Below are 12,171 nucleotides of genomic sequence, written 5' to 3'. Positions count from 1 at the left end.
GAGGAGGTCCTCCCCTATCAGTGGCCTTGGAAAGGGGCAGGGAGGAGACCAGGGAGGGAGTGTGGGGTTGGGGAGGGAATGAGGGAGCGGGATACAGCTGGGACACAGAGTTAACAAAATGTAACTAAAAAGAAAAATAAAATAATAAAAAAAATTAAAAAAAACACATCGTAATTAAAAAATAAATAAATAAAACCTTAGGTTGACAATGAATACATATATGTTTTGAGTCTTGTTTAAAACACTGGATATTTTCAGTTGTGAGCCTAGCCTTTAACAGCTGAGCCATCAAAAAAAAAAAAAAAGCACAGGATAATTGTTAATTTTTAAACAATTATTAGTTTTATTTCTTAATTATTTAAACAAGTATGAAAATGTTCCATGTAAATGTATATTATTTAGTTCATTTTTTGAGATAATAAATCATATATTTTAAAAACTGTATACTTAGAGAGGAGATGAAATAGCTTTTGGTTTCAGAAAAACATTATATACTGAATTATTCATTTTTTTTTCCAGTAAAGATTCCATTCAAACTTGAATGAGGAAACTTTTCTTCCCAGAAGTTGAAAAACTAAGGCGAGAGGAACAGTAAATAGAAAATAAAAAAAAAATCTACAAAGAGATGACTTAGTAGTAGTAGCTGTGGAAATCACCCAAGGGCCCCATTAACTCCTGGGATGATTTTCTACTGTGTGCTGATTTGTTGAAACCATCTATAAAGAGGATAATTGCAAAGGATGAGTCCATTATTGAGGTCCATATTAGTCAAGCACGCAGCATAGAAAGTAAGTTAGAGACTGGAATGTAACAAGCAGAGTCTGGCAATATTAACCAAACTGAATGGTAATGACATTAATAACTCTTAAAATGCATGAGGTAAGGAAGCAGTATTTGAGTTATATAAGAGAAGAGTTCATATAAGGACAGCACAACACCTAAGCATCAGAAAATTTGGTGATGTCACAAGAAGGGCATTTTAAGAAGGAAAAAGCATGAGCAAGTCACAGGAATGAAAGTTTTAAATGAGCTTTATATAGCCTAAATATCTTTGAAAATAATGGTACATAAGATAATAGAAAAACAGTTTTTAGTTTGTTTTTAATTATTTTGTAATTGCCATATAATAATTATTGTATGGCCAGCCTTAGAAAAACTAGCTTAAATGGATTATATCACATGAACCATTAAGAAAAAAATAAAATTTGGATAAACTAATGAAACTTGTAGAACAAACTTTTAGTACTTGAGTATAAAAATTATATTTGTATAGCATTAAACAAAGGGTATACCAGCTATTTAAGACACTACTAAAAACTACTAAAATGTTTTAAATTGGTAGAAGGATAATCTGTAGAATATATTTCTCTATTCCTTTGTAACAATAATTTTGGGTTTTTTTGAGATATTTAAAGTCTTAAAATTGTTAGCCACTCAAAGTTAATGCCGTCCATTAATAGCATAATGTCAAATTAATCAAATATTAGCATGTCATGTTGAAAGAAAATTATTTTCCCTTTCAAAAAAAAAGGAGAGTCCATTTTAAGCTATTGTTCAAAAGTAAACTCAAAGGGTTGATTTGCTTGTCATTTCATTAAACCCTTTACATTCAGAAAAGTTAAGTGTTCATTTATAAAAGCCAGGAAGTAATGAGTTCTAAGGGGTGATAATAAAGTATAATTGTAAAGTAAAGAAGAAAAAGTAGGCTAAAATTTGTTGATAGTGATTTGCAAATATATTTATAAACTGATACAAAGAAGACTGATGTTTTTAGCTATTCAATTTAGATGTGTTAGTTATTTTACATTTTTCACATTTCTTAAAATCCCATTGTTCTGTAATGTTGGCATATTAATAAAAGATAACTGGAACTTTTAAAAATCTTTTTATCCACCTAAGGAAGCTAATCAAGTAGGAGTACTCTGGCTAAGATGCTCAATCCCCATTCAGAAAGGCAAAGAGGATGGACATCAGAGGAGGGAGAAAACAGGGAACAGGACAGCAGCCTACCACAGAGGGCCTCTGAAAGGCTCTACCCTGCAGAGTATGGAGGCAGATGTTGAAATTCATAGCCAAAGTTTGGGCAGAATGCAGGGAATCTTATGAAAGAAGTAGGAGATAGAAAAACCTGGAGAGGACAGGAGCTCCACAAGGACAGCGACAGATCCTAAAAGTCTGGGCACCGGGGTCTTTCTGAAACTGATACTACAGCCAAGCACGATTCATGGAGATGGCCTGGAACCCCTGCACAGAGGTAGCCTATGACAATTCAGTATCCAAGTGGCCTCCATAGTAATGGGGACAGGGACTGTCTCTGACATGAACTGATTGATCACCTCCTCCGGGGGCAGGGGGGGGTGGTAGCAGCCTTACCAGACCACAAAAGAAGACAATGCAGTCATTCCTGATGAGATCTGATAGACTAGCATCAGAGGGAAGGGAAAGAGGACCTCCCTTTTCAATGGACTGGGAGAAAGACACGGGTGGAGAAGAGGGAGGGTGGGATTGGGAGGGGAGGAGGGAGGGAAGTACAGGGAGGATAGAAAGTGAATAAACTGAAATTAATAAAAATAAAAATAATTAAAAATAAGAAAGTAAAAAAAAATCTTTTTGTCATGTGTACCACATTTGTAAGTTCCTAGTCTATGAGCCAGTAATAACAATTGTTCTCCTTATAGATTGCTTTAGAATAAAGAAAAATACAAAGCTACTTATGAACGTACATATTTTGAGGTTATCTTAGTCATGATTTTTTAGTATTAATGTCTGTTTCATCTCAAATTGCATCATTTGTGATCTTTCTAACTTCATCTCATTAAGAAAAAAAATATTTTATTTGTTCAGAGCACACTATAAAGAAAATTGAGTAATAATCATGCCACATTAACAAACTAAGAATAAATCACAAATTATGAGCATCAAAATGTAACCATCTGACTGTATAACTTGTATGCTATCACAGAATATCCCGGATTTTGCATACTGAGGATGCTGCACCAAATAGACAAGTCTAAAAAGTGGTTGTAATTATGTCCTGATCAATGATAGGGGCAGCAATAAGTATTGACAGAATTGTATGAATAATAGATAGCAGTGAGAACTGTGCCTTGTGACTCATGATAGATGACATAAAACAGAATTCTCAGTGAAGTTATTGAACATGAAGTTTAACTGTGGAAGTGACCTGAAGATCCAATCAGGCTTGCTCACACAGGTGCTTATGCACTAACAGAATATATTAGCCAAATGATCAAAGAAACTGTCTACAGAGCACACACTCTATCCTAAAATGATGAATAAGAATAAATTTTCATGTGATTATGTCTAGGGCAAGTGTCATAGGATAAGCCAAAATCTGAAGTTGGAGGATAAATAAGATTTTTAACGACTGTGATGAGATAGAAGAAAGCACAGGACAAAAAATGAACAGAGAGAATTACAATAACTTTGATAAAGTTGGGCAAGTACCAGAAAAAGATGTTTTTGATTAACAAAAGACTAAATAATACAATAAAGGCAATGAGGAATTATTGAAGGGCTTAGAGCAGAAAAATATTATAATAGTGACATTTCCTGTACTACAGCATCTGACATCTGTTCCATGATGAAACTAGAAAACTAAGTAGTAGGAGCCAAAAAACCTCTATCTATTCATTTTGGTTAAGTTTCTTTTCCTGAAAACAACAAGTTCTACAATATATGCAATTTCATGTGCCCTTATGCTTATAAAAATACAGTTCCACTGCACACAGATAAAATAAATTCTGCTTCATTGTCCAAGAAAAATATTAAATAATTTTGCTGATCTCGTTTGTAATAATATAGTACAATGAATGGTGGTAAAGAAAGTAGTTTTAGTCTAGAAAGAATATATCACTGAATTCCTAAGATCTTGCTTAAAATGATAAACTGACTTTGGGAACATGAGAGGAAATAGAAGTTTCTCCAGAAATATAAGTTTATCACCAACATTAATAGGGATTATCAATGCAATGTTATAATGTTTCATTTTGTGAAGCACATGCCAACACATTTGACTTTGTGATGTGGGAATTAGAGATCAGAAATTGAGTATTTATTTTTGTGTATGTAGTAAGCATTGCATGGATTGTGCTATCTTCCCAGTCCCAAGGATTTCATGTTTTAAAAACATGCTAGAGTTGCTACATATTTAGGTACTGAAATAAGAAACTTGGAACTAATTTCTAAATGTAGCCATCAATGAACTGATGTAGAGCAATAGATGCTACTATTCTATGGTACTACCTGTATACAGCAAGGGAAGTAGAGAAATGAGTGATTATTTAGTGGTGGTGACAGTAATGTGCACAGTTAATCAGAAGAATTCAAGCCATACTGTCTTCTTTTCCTATCTTCAAATGGTGGATATTCAGTTTTGAATCATCAAAATAATTGGCACAGCTGTTCAATTCATGCTGCAAATATAGGGTTTGAATTGGGATCAGTTTATTCATCTGTAAAATGAGGATAATTACATTTATGTTAACCAATGTTAGGGTGATTAAAGTAGCAGATTTACTTATATGCACTGAAGTGTCTTAGGCAGAAATTAGTTAAATATGACTAACCAGGGATTTTAAATCTCAAAGTACTAGAGACATATTTTATTTAGAATACATTTAATCCTCAGGTTTTAACTTCATGTTTTCACTAAATTATGAGTGTTAAAAAGGAAAGGTGACATATGTCTAATAAACAAACAACCATGTGCCTTCTCTAAAGGATAGTATCATAGTAGCTTGGAAACCAATGTACACTCACACAAAAAGGGAAACATCTAAATGAACAGTGGTGTGAAGAAATATGAATCACACTTCTGTCTCCAAGTGGCAGGTGCATATCATTTGGAAACATATAAGGGACAAATGCTGAATAATTGGGTTTAACTCTTTGTGCATTTCCTTGGCTGTTGTTTCAGAGAACATTAATCCAGTTTTTTCTCTCTCAGAAATTATATAACTGTTGAAAAAATTTAAAAAAAAAATACTTGTCTTCGATTGGGTGCTCTTTGTCTAAGCTACGGTTTAACTGTGGTGAAGATAATTTCTTCATAAGTAAGTGAAGTTGCAATTACAGAGTATTAATACGCTTGCAGGGAAATTTTGCTGGGGTTAGGCGGTGTTAGGCATTGATCAGAAGTTTAAGAAACAAGCTATCCTGACTCTTCTCAGAGAATAATCTCTGCCTAATAAAATGAGTCTCTCTCTTTCTCTTTCTCTCTTTCTCTCTGTAAATAATGATTCTCTCTCTCTCAAAAACATTTCCTGAGGAAGTGCTATTCCTAATTGTCTGAGAAAGCGCCAGATTGATTTCCATAGTGGTTGTACAAGTTTACATTCCCAACAGGAGTGGAGGAGGGTTCCCCTTTCTCCACAACCTCTACAACATGTGTTGTCACTTGAGTTTTTCATCTTGGCCATTCTGATGGATGTAAGGTGAAATTTCAGGGTCGTTTTGATTTGCATTTCTCTAATGGCTAATGACATTGAGCATTTCTTTAAGTGTTTCTCTGCCATTTGATTTTCTTCTAAAGACAATTCTCTGTTTAGCTCCTTTTCCCCTTTTTTAATTGGATTACTTGGTTTGCTGCTTTTCAGCTTCTTTACTTCTTTATATATACTGGATATTAGTCTTCTATCAGATAGAGGGTTGGTGAAGATTCTTTCCCAATATGTAGGCATTTGTTTTATTTTGATGATGGTGTCCTTTCATTTACAGAAGATTTTCAGCTTCATGAGGTCCCATTTATTGATTGTTGTTCTTAGAGCCTGTGCTGTTGGTGGTCTGTTCAGGAAGATATCTCCTGTGCCAATGAGTTCAAGAGTATTTCCCACTTTTTCTTCTAACCGATTAAATGTGTCTGGTATTATGTTGAGGTCTTTGATCCACTTGGACTTCAGTTTTGTGCAGGATAATACAATGGATCTATTTGCATTTTTCTACGTGTACACATCCAGTTAGACCAGAATCATTTATTGAAGATGCCATCTTTTTTTCCATTGTATGGTTTTGGCATCTTTGTCAAAGATCAGGTGTCCATAAGTGTGTGAGTTTATTTCTGGGTCTTCTGTTTGGTTCCATTGATCCACCATTCTGTTTCTATGCCAGTACCATGCAGTTTTTATAACTGTTGCTCTATTGTACAGCTTAAGATCAGGGATGGAGATACCTCCAGAAGATCTTTTATCATAGAGGATTGTTTTAGCAATTCTGGGATTCTTGTTATTCCATATGAAGTTGAAAATTTTTCTTTCCAGGTCTGTAAAGAATTGTGTTGGTAATTTGATGGGAATTGCATTGAATCTGTTGGTTGCTTTTGGTAAGATAGCCATTTTTACTGTTAATCCTGCCAAGCCATGAGCATGGGAGTTCTTTCCATTTTCTGATATCTTCTTCTAATTCTTTCTTCAGAGACTTGAATTTTTTTTTCATACAAGTCTTTGACTTGCTTGCTTAGGGTTACACCAAGGTACTTTATGTCATTTGTGGCTATTGTGAAGGGTGTTGTTTCCCTAATTTCTTTCTCAGCCCTTTTGTCTTTTGTATATCAAAAAGCACTCAAGTACACAATAAGGACATTTGCTCAACCATGTTTGTAGCAGCTTTATTTGTAATAGCCAGAAACTTGAAACAGCCCAGATGCCCCTCAACTAAAGAATGGATGCAGAAATTGTGGTACATCTACACAATGAAGTATTACTCTGCAGTGAAAAATAAGGAAATCATGAAATTTGCAGGTAAATGGTGGGAACTGGAAAGGATCATTCTGAGTGAGCTGTCCCAGAAGCAGAAGGACACACACGGTATATACTCATATAGACATATAATATAGGATAAACCTACTAAAATTTGTACATCTAAAGAAACTAATCAAGAGAGAGGACACTGAATAAAACGCTCAATCCCCATCCCGAAAGGCAAAGAGGATGGACATCAGAAGAAGAAAACAGGAAACAACCTAGGAACCTGCCACAGAGGGCCTCTGAAAGGCTTTGCCGTGCAGACTATCAAAGCAGATGCTGAGACTTATGGCCAACTGTTGGGCAGAGTGCATGGAATCTTATGTAAGAAGTGGGAAATAGTAAGAGCTGGAGAGGACAGGAACCCCACAAGAAGAGCAACAGAACCAGAAAATTTGAACACAGGGGTCTTCCCAGAGGCTGATACTCCAACCAAGTACCAGGCATGGAGATAACCTAGAACCCCTGCACAGATGTAGCCCATGGCAGTTCAGTGTCCAAGTGGGTTCCATGGTAATGGGAACAGGGACTGCCTCTGACATGAACTGATTGGTCTGCTCTTTGATCACCTCCCACTGAGGGGTGAGTAGCCTTACCAGGCCACAGAAGATGACAGTGCAGCCAATTCTGATGAGATCTGATAGACTAAGATCAGAAGGAAGGAGAGGAGGCCCTCCCCTATCAGTGGACTTGGGAAAGGGGCATGCGTGAAGAAGGGGGAGGGAGGGAGGGACCAGGAGGGGAAGAGGGAGAGGCTTAAGGTGGGATACAAAGTGTATAAAGTTTAATTAATAAAATAAAATAAAAACATTTCTTGACATAAAAGGTCTCTTTAGTAACCAAAGAAGAGTGTATTATTGGGAAATATAAAAATTACAATTGAACTCATTTCCTTTTAAAAATAAAAATTCCTAACAAATAAAGAGGTTATGAAAATACAGATATTCAATTCAATTATGTCATTCCTGTCTAGAAGCTCTATATCAACCATTTATTGACCAAAAGGACATTTCCAGAGAGTATTAATCTCTGTGCCATGTGAAAATTCTATTTGAATATCAAACATTATTTTAATGGGAGTTCTGTTTGGTGTCACCAGGCCTCTATATAAATAGCTCAAAACTTTACTCATTACAGATTTGGTGAACTGGCTCAGCAGTCACGCCTGCTGCTTTTGTAGAGAAATTTGGTCCTAACACTCATGTCAGGAAGGAAACAATCACTTTTAACTCTAGACTCACCCATAACTTCTGGCCTCTGTGGACATCTATGTGCACATGTGCTGTCACACAATAGATACATATAATTAAAAACAAAACAAAACAAAAGAATAAAAATTCCTTCAATTTTCAATTGGAACTTGATTGTGACAGCATTTAAACGAAGTGGTATACCCTTGAGGAGGATCTCTGATACACTTTTTTATTTTCCTTGACCCAAACGACTCTTGCTCTATGAAATGGCTCTCTCTACTTTAGCACATTTTATTCAGTAACTCACATAGCTGCGCAGCAATCAGAAAGGCCCATAAGTGAGAGAAGTGCTTTATGTGACATAGTTCCAAACACATGGCTTAGGTGAAGCTGTTTCTGAGTAGGATGAATACTTCAGGTTCTGTTTGAGAGGAAAGTAGGTGAGTCCTCTAAGCCTGTGCCAAGATCAGATATCGCCAGTGCTTAAAATGTTTTGTAGTATTTCATACTTAATCAAGCCATTTACATTATAGAATGTATTAAGTTTAATTCTTTGCTGTATTGGGAACATTGCCCATTATTAGCACTAATTTCAGTGAATTTTAAGTAATTAAAAAATAAGCACCACTCCTTTCAGAAAGGTTGCAGGGCCAAATCTCTGTTCCCTTTCCCTTGTTTTATTTATATGAGGTGATCAAATTTGTATCCTACTTGCTGCCTTCTATACTATAGTGGCTTGGAAATGGAGAGGAAGAAAGGCTGAATAAATAAATCCCCACTGATGGGTTGGCTCCAGCTTCCAATATTTCCATATCTCCCCTGTATATTAATGATATGTACTAATTATATGCATACACACATTAATTATATTAATTATGTATATATATATATATTAATGACATATTCTCAGTCTCCCCTATATATTAATGATGTGTCTTATATTTAAAGGAAATATTCCCTACAATAGTTGCCAGGGCAGATATTAGTGGGGTTAACATTTCCATTCATACTGCAAAAAGCTAATTCTATACTTCTTTTTTCACAAAAGAAGTATATGCCATATATATAAGTAATAATAAAAACAACACACTGTATGTGTTACTGAAGAGGACTTGAGACTATTAAACATTTTAATATCACAGAAAACAAAATGAGATGCCAAAAAGATGACATATTACAAGCCCGAGAGCTAACATTGATTAAGTTGTTTTCAAGAAGAGAGACTGATCTGAAGCTTTGCTATGGTAGGGAAGGTTGGTACTGGTTAACTTACATGCCCATTATCCATCTATAATGTTTAAATAGTGATATTTGCCTCCAGTTACAGCCCACTTGAATAGAATATTCTCTAAGAGTATCAGCTAATACTTTTTATTCATTGTTTTCAAAATAATTATAAAGACGCTTCACTGCTCTACAGTTCAAAGTTCCACAAAATATCATCTAAAATAACTATTAAATAACTGGTTACTGTGCTATTTCTATGAGTCAGATAATGTTTTCATTACTTCTTACACATTCACTCATTGATATAATCAGAAGAAGATACTTTTATGTTCCTCTTACAAGATAAAGAAAATGAGACTACACACACACACACACATACACACACATGATCCAACTTACAAACACTCACACAGTTAGAAGGTAAGGAAGTTAAAGTAAATCTGTCCACAGTCTCATTTTACACTACTATCCTCTCATATATTGTGTTGAGAACCTTTAAGCATCACCACATATCAATATGGCAAAACACAAACTAGATCTTTCAGTATTACTTTAGACTGAAAACAGACCTCCCTCTCTGAGCATGTGTATTTTTACGCATGTTCTACAATAGGCTCCAATAAGATGAAAACCTTCCAATGACAGCCAGTCAGTTAGTAATAGTGTAGCACCTGCACTCAGGTCCTTCTGACTCCTCATATCAGCCCTACCCACCTGCTCCATGCAGGTGGCCTCTCCACGTGTTCTCTTGATTCCTGTTCTTAATTTTATCCCTCAAATTTCTGTCTTTGACTGGGTTCAAAGGCCATCCAATCCACCAGTGCTTCACTCATGCCTTCTTTTTTTTTAAAACAGAATATAGTGGGTTAAACAAATTAAAGGAGAAAGAGAAGAAAGGCCATGTGTTTGGTTTGTGTATTTTATTGCCTTTGTAATTTCATTCCAACTGGGCCATTTCTCTCTTTTATCTCTTTCTTTTCGGTTAGTATACAAGTATATTCCAATTTATCACAATTCATGGATATATGGTTAAAATAAAATTGATGACAGTTTCTCTATGCCCCATTTTTAAACTTTAAGAAAAATCAAACAACTTAGCAAGCTTTCATGAGCTATCACCCATGCTAAGGCTGGATTTGGTGATGCAGCTGACTTTGAGTCATTTCTGCTCCTTTAAGTAACTCTCACCAATATTCCTATTAGTAATCTCAATAAAACTCACTGGTTTACCAAGGTGGACTTTGGTGCTACCTTTTTTTCACTCTGTTGATGACTCCCTATCTGTGCTGAGTAGACATCTGCTCACTACTTAGGACTAGTGTCACACAGCAAATCTCCCCATCTATAGAGCTGTATATTAATTACATCTGAAAAACATTCAATACTATGTAAGAAAACATATGCACAAGTCACAGAAATGTTCATGGATAGACATTTTATGCCAAGGGCATGTCATACAGTGTACTCCGTTTCTTTAGTTATTCACAATTAGAGCCCCTATCCCATGTGCACAGGGTTGTTAAACACAGTATGCATGAGACTTAGTAGCAGGGGTTATGAAATGTCACTTAAGGGCATAAGTGAAAAGCAGTATAATCCATGCTTTCTGTGGTATGCCTATTTTAGCTAAAAGTCTCCAAAGAAGGAACATGTTTATCATCCTGTTCCCCGAACTTCATTAAAGTTAAGATACCAGTTGAAGATAATCAATGTTCTGGATTTAAGATGCAATACATAATTCAATGATAGAGTACTTGTATAGCCTTTATGCAGCCCTGGCAGCATCCCTCTACTCCAAAATAAGTATATTATATTAAATTAGTGAATAAATTGTCACTTCTGAGGAAATGTGCATTGCTGCCATTTTCTTCCTCATAGTGCTTCAGTGGTGAATCCTAGAAAATTTTCAGAATAAAGACTTTATGTGTGAGGGGTGATGACTGCCTGCACAAAAGGATGCTGCTTTCTGAGGTGCAGATTACCCACATTCCACTTCCCCAGACTTTGCTCATTACACTTGGTAATGCCTTTACATCCACTAATGCACATTGAGCCTTTTTCTTACAATCTTAGTTATACTTTCATAATTAAACTTATCTATTTTTGTACTTCTTTGCTGGGCAACAACTCCTATCAAAAATTGGAAAGAATTTAATTTAATTTTTATTGTTACCATGGAAAGGGCTATTTTCTCATCAAAGAAAGAAAGTAGTACAGAGGGAGATGGAAAGAACCCCACATGAAAACTGAGAGTTCGTCTCTGTTTCTTTTCAACAATATCTAATTAAATATTTTCACTTCTATATACAAAACAACAGAGACACAGTGGATAGCAAGTTCTGCCCAAGGATGTGAATGAATCAGTAGGCTCTGTGATAATATGCCGGAGGGAGGAGGGTGAAGAAGGTGTGGAGACTTATCCTCAATCCTGAAGCAGAGGACTAATGAACACTGAGAAATGAAAGATAATTGATTATTATATAATTTATTGAATAGATATCAGTCCTATACTTTTCATCCAAATGACTCTGAGAATGGAGGAGAACAGTTTTCAAATTGGATAAATAATAACATGTAGACAAATACACAGCCAATGACACAAGATCTATGAAATATCAAAAACATTTTCATCCTTAAAAATTTGTCTCTGTTATGATCTTAGTGGCCTTCTCCTTGATCACCTTCCCCTGAGGATGGGGGCAGCCTTACCAGGCCACAGAGGAGGACAGTTCATCTAGTTCTGATGAGACCTGATAAGCTAGGGACAGATGGAAAGGGAGGAGGACCTCTCCTATCACTGGACTGATGGAGGGGCATGGGAGGAGAAGAGGAAGGGCAGGATTGGGAGAGGATGAAGGAGGGGGCTACAATTGGGACACAAAGTGAATAAATTATAATAAACAAAAAAATAATTTAAAAATTTATTTTATGTTTATTGCTATTTCTATGTATGTATGCACACATGCTTATGGGTGTCTGTGGAGTCTAGT

The 12,171-nt window shown here is 35.6% G+C and overlaps 1 protein-coding gene across 3 annotated transcripts in view; it reads right to left on the bottom strand.

Moving 5' to 3' along the window:
• Dmd (dystrophin) overlaps positions 1-12,171 on the bottom strand; it is a 1,523,318-nt gene that overhangs the window by 797,363 nt on the left and 713,784 nt on the right. The window lies entirely within an intron of this gene.

This window comes from Psammomys obesus, unplaced genomic scaffold (assembly GCF_907164565.1).
Source record: "Psammomys obesus unplaced genomic scaffold, mPsaObe1.curated_primary_1811, whole genome shotgun sequence".
NCBI classification, from domain to species: domain Eukaryota; kingdom Metazoa; phylum Chordata; class Mammalia; order Rodentia; family Muridae; genus Psammomys; species Psammomys obesus.
The sequence above is the reverse complement of the archived record's forward strand: the minus strand, read 5'-3'. Positions and strand labels throughout refer to the sequence as shown.